We start from the raw sequence: 12964 nt of genomic DNA, 5'->3' as shown, positions 1-12964 counted from the left end.
GATTTACTATGCTTTTTACTTTTGTGGATGTTTGACATTTTCCATAATTACAACTTTGAAAACAAAATGTAATTTAAAAACGTAAAAAAAAGCTCTGCAGGTTAGGGTCTATCCCATGAGCTGGTCTGTAGAAAGAAATGTCACAATCTTTTGACCTATTTAGATATACATCTTTTTGGATATACATACATCAGATCACTTTGTACACTGATCTGAGAAGAATAAGATAGTCTCAAGGCTCAGAACAACCAAATATACCCAATAGTGTATGATTAAATCAAAATAGTTTAATAATTCTTCACTGAGCACCACAGTAAGACATTCATTTGTGCTGATTTACACGACTGAAGCAGATTTAAACATTGTTATACTCTCCCCAAAATATCTGCCTTCAATAGTGATCAGAGCCTTAAAGTCAATGGACATGAACTATTAGGCATTTACCTGCATCTTTGAACTTTCACCTCATGTGAGATGCTATTGGTCTTGCAGTTAGTTTGACCAGCTGTCCTGTAGCTGAACCTCTCCCAGACACATCCAGGCTCACCTTGCCTTAAAGTACCCCTCACATGGGCACTTCACTGTCCTACTCAGTGGCCTTTTACCAGCTCAGTTTTCCTGGATTCTAACTTAGGACCTCTTGAGGCCCATTTCAGTGTGTTATATTTTCTACAGACAAGCAATTAGAGCCGGGGAAAAGGCAGAACTAGAGAGAAAGGGTCTCAATTTCCAAGGAAAATACTGTATAACACTTGCAAATTATTCAACCTATCTCACCAAATGGGATTGTCAGTAAATCTGAGAAACAGGCTGCTGGAGACCTTTGGACATTTGCCTGTCTTATACTTTACTAACCACTGGATCACAACCATACGAGGTGACTGTATGTCCTTCATGGATATTATTTATTGGGACCTTATGATAAGCCAGGCATTGCTCTTAGTATTTTACAAATCTTACACAATCGGGCTTCAGGGCTACTCTTTGAGGTGGCTATTTTCCCGACTGTGCAGGTCAGGACAGTGAGACCCAGGGAGGCAGACTGGCTTGCCCAAGGCCACACAGCTGGTTAAGTGGCAGAGGCATATTTTGAATACGTGTCTGTCTGATTTGGAAGCCCACATTCTTTCTGTGATAGAATTCAGCCCCACCATCTACCAACATGAACAAATGAGAATCTGAGTTAAACCTCTACAAAGAAGCTGGCCCACAAACAGCCTTGGTCACTTTCTATTGCCTAATATACACTTAATAATAGATAAATCTCTTTGCCTAAACAATGGCATTATAATCCTTTAACTTCCCGTTAGGAATCTGGAAGCAAAGAAAGGTCAAGGGACTTTTTCAAGGCTGCACAGTGAGTAAGAGAGACCTCTGATTCTTTCTCCTCTATTCAATAAATACTGAAACTAGCAGATGAAGTTTCAGTTATTCTGGATTCTGCCAAGAAAGCTGAGCCATTAGTTTGGGTAAAGAACTCCAAGATCAGATACACTAAAAAGAAAAGAAAAGAAGTTTGTTTTCTTGTAAAATCCCCAAATGGATTGCCCTGTAACCTTCTATATTAGTTTCTAAATTTGGCTATGCAGAACAATCACCCAAGATTCTGGGAAGAGGCCTGGGCACATGCATTCTTAAACAAGCTCCAACGTGAAATTTAAGAACCATTTATCTTACGGAGGAGATGGAAATTGTATGTTACCTATTGCTTCCGAACAAATTACTCGAAAACGTAGCAGCTTAATACAATCATCCTTTATTATCCTGTAATTTCTGTGAATAAGGAATCCCTGTGTAGCTTAGCTGGCTGTCTCTGGCTCACCGTCTCACAAAGCTACAATCAAGCTGTCAGTGGGCCGCAGTCATCTCAAGGCTCCAGTGGGAGTCGAATTTTTTCCAAGTTCACGCACATGGCTGTTAGCAGGATTCAGTTTCTCATAGGCTGATGGACAGAGGGCCTCAGTTCCTTGCTAGCTGTTGGCCAGAGGTCTTGCTCATTTTCTTGCGATGTGGGCCCCTCCATAGAGCAGCTCACAATATGGCAGCTGGCTTATCTCAGAGTGAAGGAGAGACTACGAGAGAGTAAGCAAGATGGAAGCCACAATCCTTTTGTAACCCAATCTTGGAAATGGCATCCCATCGCTCTTGCCATACAGTATTCCATTCATTAGAAGGAAGTCACTAGGTCCAACCCACCCTCAAGGAGAGAGGATTACACAAGGGCGGGAACAGCAGGAGGTAGGGATCATTGGAGGACCATCTTAGAGGCTGCCTATCTCAGAGCTGTAAACAATTAAAAAATAAGGTGGTAATATATTTCCTAGTTCTGTCTGCTAAGAGAGGCTAGATTCAATGACACCCCAGTAGCAACAAGTACACCCTGTACCTAGATCTTGGTTTCTAAATACATTCCAGGACTCCTTAGAGAAATGTCTAACTCTGGTGCTGGGGCAGGAGAAATACAGAGTCAGCCTGGAGTCTCGTGAGTTCAAGAAAAAAGGAGATGATCCACAAATAAAGGGACACAGGAGCCAATCTAAAAGAGCTCCCAACGGCCAAAGCTGGAAGAATTTGAGCAACAAGACAAAAATCATAATATAAACTGTAAAACAAAGTATAAAATAAATATACATGAGTCTTTACAAATAAGTGATTGAATATAAATAAATAAATGGGAGGGAAGAACAAATCTTCCTTACAGAAGAATTCCAAATAATTTACGTAGATATTCCACTCCAGGAGTAGAAGCTTAATCTCCTACTCCCCTTGAGTGTAGGCAGGATTTAGAGACTTGCTTCCAAAGAAGAGACTAGGAAAGAGGGGGGAAAATGCAACTTTACAGTGGAGAAACTGGCAAACACTACTATGGTCAGGTGATTGTAGGGGAGCAAAATTTGCTACCCCAAAATGTGTCTCTTTCGCTTGACTATTTTTAAGAACAAAACACAAAGGAAGAAACTTTGAGCTTCCCCCAAATGCCTGAAAGAATTTAAGACAGAAGGCCTGTTCCAGGAAGGAATTTTCACCATAGATAACCATAGTATAATATGAACTAGGTATGGTAGACAGGGAAGAAGCTAGCAAGGCCCATTTGATCAAAGTCCTCTCCATGTCCCATTGTCTTTGCAAGGCATGGTAAACATTTGTTTACCAAACATTTGCTTTTTCATCTCCACGTGAATTGCCTGGCTCCCCCTTCTAAAGTCCCAAACCACTACCCCCAATATCTTCTTTTGTCTTTAGCTGAAGACAGTATTTAAGGTGGTGGCTTCAGCCATTTTGGCGAGTTCCTCAGTTTTCCTGGGTGTCTCCCATTTATACATGTTATGAAACTTTGTTTGATTTTCTCCTGTTATTCTGTCTCACGTCATGTTAACTCTTAGACCAATCAGAAGAAACTAGAAGGGTAGAGGAATAGTTCTTCCTCCCTACATGATCAAGGTTAGCATCAGCAGTAATAAGTCATACTGATATCACATATCCCTGGATATGATGTGATGATGTATTTTTCCCAACTTATAATCCCAGTCTAATCAGAAAACCATCAATTCAAATTGAGGGACATTTTACAAAATACCTGACCAGACTCCTCAAAACTGTCATGGTCATGTCAAGGTTATGAAAAACAAGGAAAGACTGAGAAACTCCCACAGACCAGAGGAATCTAAGGAAATATGGTGAATAAATGCAATGTGGCATCTTGGATTAGATCCTGGAACAGAAAAAGGATACTAGTAAAACCTGAATGAAATCTAGAGTTTAGTAAATAGTAATATATTATTTACTAAATAGTAAATGTTGGCTTCTTAGTTTTATAAATGTATCATGGTAATGTAAGATATTGGAATGAGGGGAAACTGGGTAAAGTGTACACAGGCATTTCCTGCACTATCTCTGTAACTTTTCTGTAAATCTAAAATTATTCTAAAGTAAAGTTTATTAAAAACAAAAAGCGAAGCCCCCTGCTTATAGTAATTTTAAAAGCATGATGACTGGAAGATGTTCTCCTAGATTAGCTTCTGGCTCAGCACATTTCAAACCCTCTTTCTCCTCCACCAGCCACATACTTCTAGTGCCAGGCACCCTGGGGCACATCCATAGGCCCTTTAGATGAGATGGAGTAAAGCATGGCTTGAGTTTTCCTGGAAGCCATTCCAACACCAGGAAAGCCAGCAATAATTTATCTTGGAAGTGGCTCAAGTTCAACTTAACTCTCTTTCCCTCACCCAGATACCAAAAATGCCCAGGGCCACTCTAGGGCACCTAGCATGAAGAAGTTGGAATGAAAACTTCCCTGAGGGGTGCAGGAAGACATATTTTTTCTTTCTTCTTTTTTTTTTTTTTGGTGAGGAAGATTTGCTCCATGCTAACATCTGTTGCCAATCTTCCTCTTTGCTTGAGGAAGATTGTCACTGAGCTAACATCTGTGCCAGTTTTCCTCTATTTTGTATGTGGGAGCTGCCACAGCATGGCTTGATGAGTGATGTGTGGGTCCCTGCCCAGGATCCAAACCCCAACCCAGGGTCGCAGAAGCAGAGTGCTTGAACTTAACCACTGTGCCACAAGACAGGCCCCCCTCATCATTTATTTTTAAAGAGTAGAAAACAGTATAAGACCAGGTGAACTCAGTGCTAGGGCCCCTCCTTGGGTCTTGGGAAGGGCTAGTGCAAGTCCTGGGGCCTGAACACAAGCTTTATTAGCTTTGCAGTAAATTCACCCTGGAAAGATCTCAGAAGAAGAAACAAGCAAACTTTGCCAGAAATGCCGTCATCCTTTGTCTCCACCCTTCAGCTCAGAAGCCGGGGCTCTTTCATCAAGCCTCAGCCCAAGACTCCCTCCTCCTGGACGTGTTCCCTGAGCTCCCTGGCCAGCTTAGGCAGGTCTCCCAGGCTCCCTCCATACCTCCATTATAATATTTGTTTATATAGTTTGTGTTTCCATCTCCCTCTTAACTTGCAGGCTCACTGAGGGCGTGGTTCAAAGCTTGTTACTAATCCTCGTACTGTCATAGTGGGCTCCCCAAAACTCCTTGTTGAGTAAATGAATTAACGCCTTTACTGAAGGAGGAGAGCCCTCGCCAGAGACTTGGGGGCAAGAGATAAGCACAACAGAGCTCGGGTGCCTGCCCAGTGACCTCTGGGATCAATTACAATGGGAGGGTAAGAGAGACAGCCAATCAGCGACAGCCTCTTGAAAGGCCACACAGAAATACTGACATGTTTTTCACCCTACGTATGAATCTTTTATCAGGCCTACAGACATATGCCGAATATACTGTTAGCTATAACTGTAATGATCATATTTTCATGACAATTATTTGAAACCCAGAGGGTCCCAGAATAGTCAACTATTAAAAAGCACGTGTCCCAATGAGTCAGAATAAACGGCTGCTGGAACTGAAGACAGTAAAGTAAAATTCTCATTCACCAGGCACTTCGTACAACCCGCACCCTCATTCCTCTTAAACACAAACACGGATATGAGGTCCGCTTAGACAGATCCGCCGAGCGAAGGCAAGTCCCTACAGCGTGGGATGAAAGGGCTCAACCTGTGTTAGGTTAACAGGGCTTAAGACTCACAGCTTCTTTCAAGGTAAAACACACTCGCGGCTACATTCAGAATATGGGTATTCCTATAACCCTAGAGCATGAGGTTCACAAACAAACTACTTCCCGAGGTAGAGAAGTGAGGACACAAAGCCAGGTCCAAGGGAAAGCGCACGGCCCACGCCGAGCTCCGCGCGTGCGCACACTGGCTGCTGGAGGCGGCTGCGGGCGCGTCAAGCGGTCACCTCGCCTTCCGTTCCCGGCTCTCAGTGCCCGCCTCCGGGCGGGAGGAAGAAGCTGATTGGTCAGTCTGGCCCCGGCTCGGGGCGGAGATTCGATGATTGGCGGCAACACCCTGGAACAGCCAAGCTGGAAGCCCGAGTAGCTGAAGAAGGCACCTGGCTGCCGCGCGGCCGAGGTAAGTGGGGCTAAGGACTCGGGAAAGCGGTTGGCGGGAAGTCGAGGAGGCGCCGTCGGGCCAACGGCGGCGGGAAGCCCTGGTAACAGTCAGGGCAGGAGCGGAAGGAGCCCAGTCCGGGCTGGCGGCGAGGTCGGCGGGCTCCGTGGGCTGGGTGGGTGTCTGCGCCCGGCTGAAGGGAGGCGGAGACGTTCTCGAGCGGCCGGCGTGGCCCAGGCTCTGCTGGGGCTGCAGCTGGGCGGAGCGGAGGCGAGTCGGGCGGCTCGCCGTGAAGGCGGCCACTCTCCCACCCACCCACCCACCCATTTGCCCCCATCTCCCCCTCCCCCGCCCGTCGCCCCATCCTCCGGAGCTGCAGTTCGCGCGCCGGCCGCTAGGCGGCGGTCTCGGGCAGGCCGGGACTAGGCGGGCGGGCCCCGCGGGCGCGCCTCCAGGCGGGCCTCGGGGATTCCGGGAGGAGGAGCACAATGACTGGTCGGCTGGGTGGTTTAACCAGCCTCACTTGCCTTGTGTTGCCATTTCACTTTCCGCCTCCCAGAACTTTCCTTTGTACCTTCCTGACCATGACCGAGATTTGTAGTAAACCCCAAAGAAAAGATTGACCTTTGGACTTAAAACACATTTTCTTGTGGAACTCTTCCAACCATACAGAAGTGGTGAGGATAATATAAAGAACTGGATGCACCCCCTCACCCAGTTTCAACAATACATGGCAGGCTTGCTCCTCTTCCCCGGGTTAGTTTTATTATTTTATTTTATTTTACTTTGCTGAGGAAGAGTGGCCCTGAGCTAACATCTGTTGCCAATCCTCCTCTTTTTGCTTGAGGAAGTGTTGCTGAGCTAACATCTGTGCCAGTTTTCCTCTATTTTGTATGTGGGATGCTGCCACAGCAGGGTTTAATGAGTGGTGTGCAGGTCCCTGCCTTGGATCCGAACTGTGCTCAGCTTTTCAAAATCACTGAAAACAAGGGTACCAAATAATTTAGTCTTGGCAGTAGTGTTACTGCTTTTGAGCAGTAATAATAGTATTGATGTTTTATTTATGGAGTTCTTAGTGTGTTTGAAGCATTGTAAAATTGTTTCCACCTGTTAGTTCATTTAATTGTTTCAACAGCCATGTGAAGCAGGTATTATCCCATTTTATAGATGAAGGAAGAAGACGCTTAGACAGGTTAAGCAATTTGCCTCAGGTCACACTGCTGTAGGGGGAGTGTGCGCTGGGATTTAGGGTGCTAATCCTGGTTACTGCATGGTTCTTGCTCTTTTAACCATAATTGGATGTCCTAAGAATTGTGGAGTAAATGTAAATGCTGTGGAAAATTATTTCTATTGATCTACAAATCCATAATGGAAAAAAAGCCTGGGAATTTACATGAGTGCCATAGCAAGATAGGTATTTTTGTTTCTTTGAAGCAGTAAAAGGTTAGTACAATTGAATTTAAAGTTATGAGCAGAATATATGTACAATTTGATAAATGCAAGCGTAAAAGTTTTTTTTTATAGTATATAGCCAATTAAAGGGGAAAGAAAAAGGGAAAAAATGTACATCAATGAATAGTGTCTACTTCCTTTGGCACTTAGTATGTTGGCTATTTATACTGAATACTTTCATCTGTATCCTTCATCTTAATCCTACACTCCTTCTAAGACGGAATCTTCATTCAAGTAGAGGAAGAAGGAACTAGGAGGAGGCGGCTGGGCCTGTTCAGAGGACGGCAGAGCCACGCTTAGTCATTTACGTATGGCCTCTGGCTGCTGTCTTGGTACAGGGGCAGGGTTGAGCAAGTTGTGACAGAGACCGTATGACCCACAAACCTAAAATATTTATTATGTATTTGGCCCTTTACAGAAAAATTGCTAACTCCTGTTCTGGGCCTTTCTAATGAATGTGCCTGTACACAATTTCTACAAAAATGAGATTATAGACAGTATTTTGTAATCTGGATTGTGTATTGACCAGCTTTCTTTTTCAGACTTAAAACTATCTTTTTAATGTCTGTTTAGCCTTTTAAGCTATGCATGAGATACCATTGTGTATTTAAGCCATCCTCTTGTTAGACATTTCAGTTTCTTTTCCAATTTTTTAAACTATTATTCAAAATACTTAAGAGGATAGCTTTTTCTGTTCAGATTTTTTTTAAAGATTTTATTTTTCCTTTTTCTCCCCAAATCCCTCCAGTATATAGTTGTATATTTTATTTAGTTGTGGGTCCTTCTAGTTGTGGCATGTGGGATGACCCCTCAACAGTGGCCTGCTGAGCGGTGCTATCTCCGCGCACAGGATCCGAACCGGCGAAACCCTGGGCCGCTGATGCGAAGCGTGCGAACTTAACCACTCCATCATGGGTCGGCCCCTCTATTCAGATTTTTGTCAGTGTCAGAGTATTTCTTTAGGACACATTTCTAGAAATGGGGTTGCTATTATGTACGTATGGCCAGGTTGCCCACGAGAAAAATTGCACTTTGCCTGTGCCTTTACCACTATTGGGTTGTCCTCCTTTTCATCTTTGCCAATTTGATGGAGAAAAAGAGATAACAGTTTTAATTAACATTGATTTGACCACTAGTGAGATCATTAAACATTTTTTCATGTTTATTGTCCCTTTATGTTTCCATTTATGAAATGCCTACTCATGTCCTTTTCCTGTTTTTCCATTGGGCTGCTGATCGTTTCCTTCTTGTTTGGAAGCAATTTATATTCATTAGGGATAATAATCATTTATTATATGTAAGTTGCAAATCGATTTCTAAATTACTTATCTCTTTTCTCTTAAAAGCTGCAGAATGACTAATAAAAGGAACTCTGTGTTTCAGCTCAGAGAGGACTCAGGGCTGCAGTTTTAGAGACCAGCACATGCCCCCTCTGAAACAGTTCTTTCGTTAATGATTGTTGCCAGCCAGTCAATCTGCATGCAATTATTACCAAATACATTGTACTGTATAAATATCTGATATCACTTCACAATTATACAACTGGATTTGGCTAGTGTTAGTTGGTTGTGGATTAAAACGTAAAAAGTCAGTTTAAATAGGAAAGTTAAATTGTTTCCATGACTGAAAAAAGCATTCATCATAATGCATTCTTTAATACATAAATATGTTAATATATAAAACAGTATAACTAAGATTTTTTTTCTTTAACAAATTTTGTTAGTGACTTTTGAAATGGAATTCTTGTATACTGATAAGTGATTTGATGTAGTTTGTGTACTGGCAATAGAGTAGGCTAGTTTCCTAGAGAGATGACTTTAGGTAGAACAGGAGTCAACTTTGTATTTATTTCAGTCAAGGTTCTCTCTCTTTATCCCAGTCTGTTTGGGCTCAGATAGGGAGTGCAACCTATAGTTAAGGTTTTTAAATTGTATTGAGGGCCAGCCTCATGGCTGAATGGTTAAGTTCGTGCACTCCGCCTGGGCGGCCCAGGGTTTCACTTGTTCAGATCCTGGGCTTAGACCTACACGTTGCTCATGAAGCCATGCTGAGGTGGCGTCCCACATAGCACAACCAGAAGGACCGACAACTAGAATATACAACTGTGTACTGGGGGGCTTTAAAAAGGAGGAGAAGAAGAAGAAGAAAAGGTTGGCAACAGATCTCAGCTCAGGTGCCAGTCTTTAAAAAAGAAAAATAAGTGTATTGAGAAAAATATCCTGGAATATCAAGCTTTGATTGTGTAGATATTATTGCTTGGGATTTGGGTAAATTGATTTAATTTTTTTTAAAGTTAATTGACTTAAACTAACAGATTAAGAGCATCCAGATATGACAAAAATCCTAAATCCCAAAATAAATCATAAATCATGTGTGAAGTTGAGAAATACTATTTTCCTCCAAGTTTATTTATTATTAATGTTTATTATTTGCTTATATCATCCAAAGAGTGAATAATTTTTATATCTGTACTTTTTAATTTCACTTAGTTTAAAAATGTTACTGGTCTTTAAAAATTACGTAAGTGGTATATCTTTTTGGAAAAAACCATACTCACAATACAGAACTGCATAAGTATAAAGAAGAAAAAGTGGAGGATTCTGTCACCAAGCCTCAGACACAGCCAAGTCAAGCTTTGGTATCTTTTCAAATTTTTTTCTTGTATGTATGTACATAAAATATTTTGCCACTATTTCTTTCTTTTTTTCTTTGTTTTTGTTTCGGTGAGGAAGATTGGCCCTGAGCTAACATCTCTTGCCAATCCTCTTCTTTCTGCTTGAGGAAGATTGTCACTGAGCTAACATCTGTGCCAGTCTTCCTCTGTTTTGTATGTGGGATGCTGCCACAGTGTGGCTTGGTGAGCAGCTTGTAGGTCTGCACCTGGGATCCAAAGCTGCGAACCCCAGGCCACCAAAGCAGAGTGCATGAACTTAACCACTATGCCACTGGGCCAGCCCTTATTTCACCAGTATTCTATGCTTTGTTTTATTTTTTAAAAAATGGAATCACATATATATGTTAGCTTGCAACTTTTTTCATTTAGCTTTTTATCATGGAATCCTTTCATGTATAGTTCTATCTTTTTTGTGTTAATGGCCATAAACTTAGAATGGGTAGGTATGTTGAATTTATTTTAGCTGTTTCCCTTTGATGGACGTTTAGTTTGCCTCTAGATTTTCTCTTACAACTAATGCTTCAGGCAGTACCCTGACCAGCTTTTAAAAACTAAACATCATTTACAAAGGTATAATTTACTGATTTTTGCTGGTAAGGCAATTTTTTATATGCGTAATATGCAAGGGACAGTAATTATTAGATAACTTACCCAAATCATTTTAATAGTGAATTTTTATCACTTTGCTGGGCCCAAGGAAAGCACTTTTAGTCTGTAAGAAATATTATTGACTTCCAAGTATTGTGTGTGTTTGTTTCTACTGATGTCCAAGATCACTTAAGATATTTGAACAGTCTTTTCAAAAGATTGTTTTAAAATTGATGCTGGAGTACTTAATTCATTTGCATGGGAATGCTTAAAATAAAAATACTTTAAGAAGAAAATACTTATGTCATTCACTGTAAGGTTGTACATCTTTCAGAGATCCTTACATGAAGATGGCAGATCTTTGGTTCAAATGGAAATATTAGACTACCTCTAACCTCTTTTATTTTACAGAGGGAAAGTTGACCTCTAAAAATGTGACAGAAAATGCCCTTCAGAAGTTTTGTTTTCATATCTAAAGCCTATCAACTTGACAGAATTTTCATTGAGTTTTAATTAGATTATGTTCTTAGACTTCTTATCTAAGCAGTTTTTTTGTTGAGAGACGTAGTATAGGTCATGGGATTTATTCATTTGTGGACTGAGAAAAATGACAGTTATATGTAAGATTCAGTGCTAGGCACTGGGAATGTAGGAGTATATTTAATTTTGCATGAACCATATAGAATAATTCTAAATTACTGCCAATAATTTATACCTGTATGTTGAATACTGTATCCTGGTTTTGTAGTGTGATAAAGTGTCTGACCTAAAATCTCCATCAGACTGATGTGAAGTGTTACGGTGGTCACTACACTTGAATTTCAAGTTTAATTTCCAGAAAGTAGAGTGAGGTGTTGACTTAGGGTTGACAACTTTTCATTGTCACAAGTAAGGACAGTTTTTTAAAAATCAAGTAACATCCATCTACTGTCCTCCTGTCCTCAAAGAAAAGGCATTTTTACACCAAAAATAAGAAGGACGTGATCTCAAAATAGAGGACAGTGACTTTAAATTGACTAAGTTTTTGGTTTTTCCTTCATGGTCCTTATTTTTCTTTTGTATCATTGTTTCACACCAGAATGTAGATTGTCATTTGGGATGCACTGATACAATTTACCTAATATCTTAGTATTCTGAAAACAAAAAAACCTCATAATTTAGCCAGCTGAATAACTAAGAATGTTCTATTAATCTTCTGAGACTCCCCCACAGCCCCTATAAAATGGTCATACTGCTCTCTGGTGCTGTGAAGAAAATTAAATTACCTTTTCCTTGAATAGTTCCCAAAGACCTTATAAAAGTAAGCACTACTGTATTGTTGTAGCTTTTAAAGTTTTTGACGTTTTAAATTTAGTGACACTGGTTTTTTTTGTTATTTTTTTATGTGTGTGAGGAAGATTGGTCCTGAGCTAACATGTGTTGTCAGTCTTCCTCTTTTTGCTTGAGGAAGGTTGTCACTGAGCTAACATCTATGCCAATCTTCCTCTGTTTTATGTGGGATGATGCTACAGTGTGGCTTGACGAGCGGTACTAGGTCTGAACCTGGGATCTGGGCCACTGAAGCAGAGTGCACAAACTTAACTACTACACCACGAGGATGGCCCCACGTTTTGTTATTACTGCTAACAGCGTTGTTGTGAAACTGCTAATAACTTTAAAACTAATTATAACTATCTCAAAAACATACATCACTTTAGTTGAAAGCAGTATTATTTTGCGTTATCTTTGATTTGATTGTCTAAGTCAAATTTAATCAGTCTAAGTATACACTATTATGTATTTTCATAGTATTTGTGGAGGGAAAAGAAAATCTGTTGTCAAAGTTCATCTATTTCTCATTTAGTCTTGCTTTGCTCTTCTCCTGGCCTGCCAATCACTCTTCCCCACAAAAAGTAATTTACTATTTCTTACAGTCTATGCTGCAGTAGCCTATAAGCCTATACCATTATCATAAAATTTCTAGAAGTTAAATTATAAATAGTCATACAGTACCTAGAAAACAAAATGCAGACTGATTCTTAGCCATCTTTTCTTTAAACCTTTTTTATTTTGAAGTATAACACACGTGAAGTGTAACAGAAAAATGCACAGACATAAATGTACAATGTAATAGATTATTACAAAGTAAACATCAATGTAATGACCACCAAAGTTAAAAAATAGAAAATTGTTTGCACTGCAGAAAACTCCTTCATGCTCCCTTCCAGCTATTACCCACCCCCATCCAAAGGTGCCCACCATTGTAACCTCTTCCACTATAGCTTTCTTTTGCCTTTTGTGCTTTTCTTAATGCCTATAGGATTCGTA

The 12964-nt window shown here is 40.8% G+C and overlaps 2 protein-coding genes across 4 annotated transcripts in view; one reads left to right on the top strand and one right to left on the bottom strand.

The window, feature by feature from the left end:
- The window catches only part of ARMC1 (armadillo repeat containing 1), a 47809-nt gene extending 42789 nt beyond the window's left edge, over positions 1-5020 (bottom strand). Inside the window, exons 1-2 of one of the 2 annotated variants that reach the window (XM_070221215.1) lie at positions 4903-5020; positions 1911-2072 (exon numbers count right to left, since the gene is read on the bottom strand). The gene's annotated coding sequence lies outside the window, so the exon portion shown is untranslated. Of the gene's footprint in view, positions 1-444; positions 816-1910; positions 2073-4902 lie in introns of those variants that run through there. The other variant, XM_070221214.1, reaches the window with a different exon arrangement.
- Positions 5021-5042: 22 nt separating this feature from the next.
- MTFR1 (mitochondrial fission regulator 1) overlaps positions 5043-12964 on the top strand; it is a 53196-nt gene continuing 45274 nt past the window's right edge. The window contains exon 1 of one of the 2 annotated variants that reach the window (XM_001495100.5): positions 5043-5964. The gene's annotated coding sequence lies outside the window, so the exon portion shown is untranslated. Of the gene's footprint in view, positions 6119-12964 lie in introns of both variants that reach the window. The other variant, XM_070222208.1, reaches the window with a different exon arrangement.

This window comes from Equus caballus, chromosome 9 (genome assembly GCF_041296265.1).
Source record: "Equus caballus isolate H_3958 breed thoroughbred chromosome 9, TB-T2T, whole genome shotgun sequence".
NCBI classification, from domain to species: Eukaryota; Metazoa; Chordata; class Mammalia; order Perissodactyla; family Equidae; genus Equus; species Equus caballus.
The sequence above is the reverse complement of the archived record's forward strand: the minus strand, read 5'-3'. Positions and strand labels throughout refer to the sequence as shown.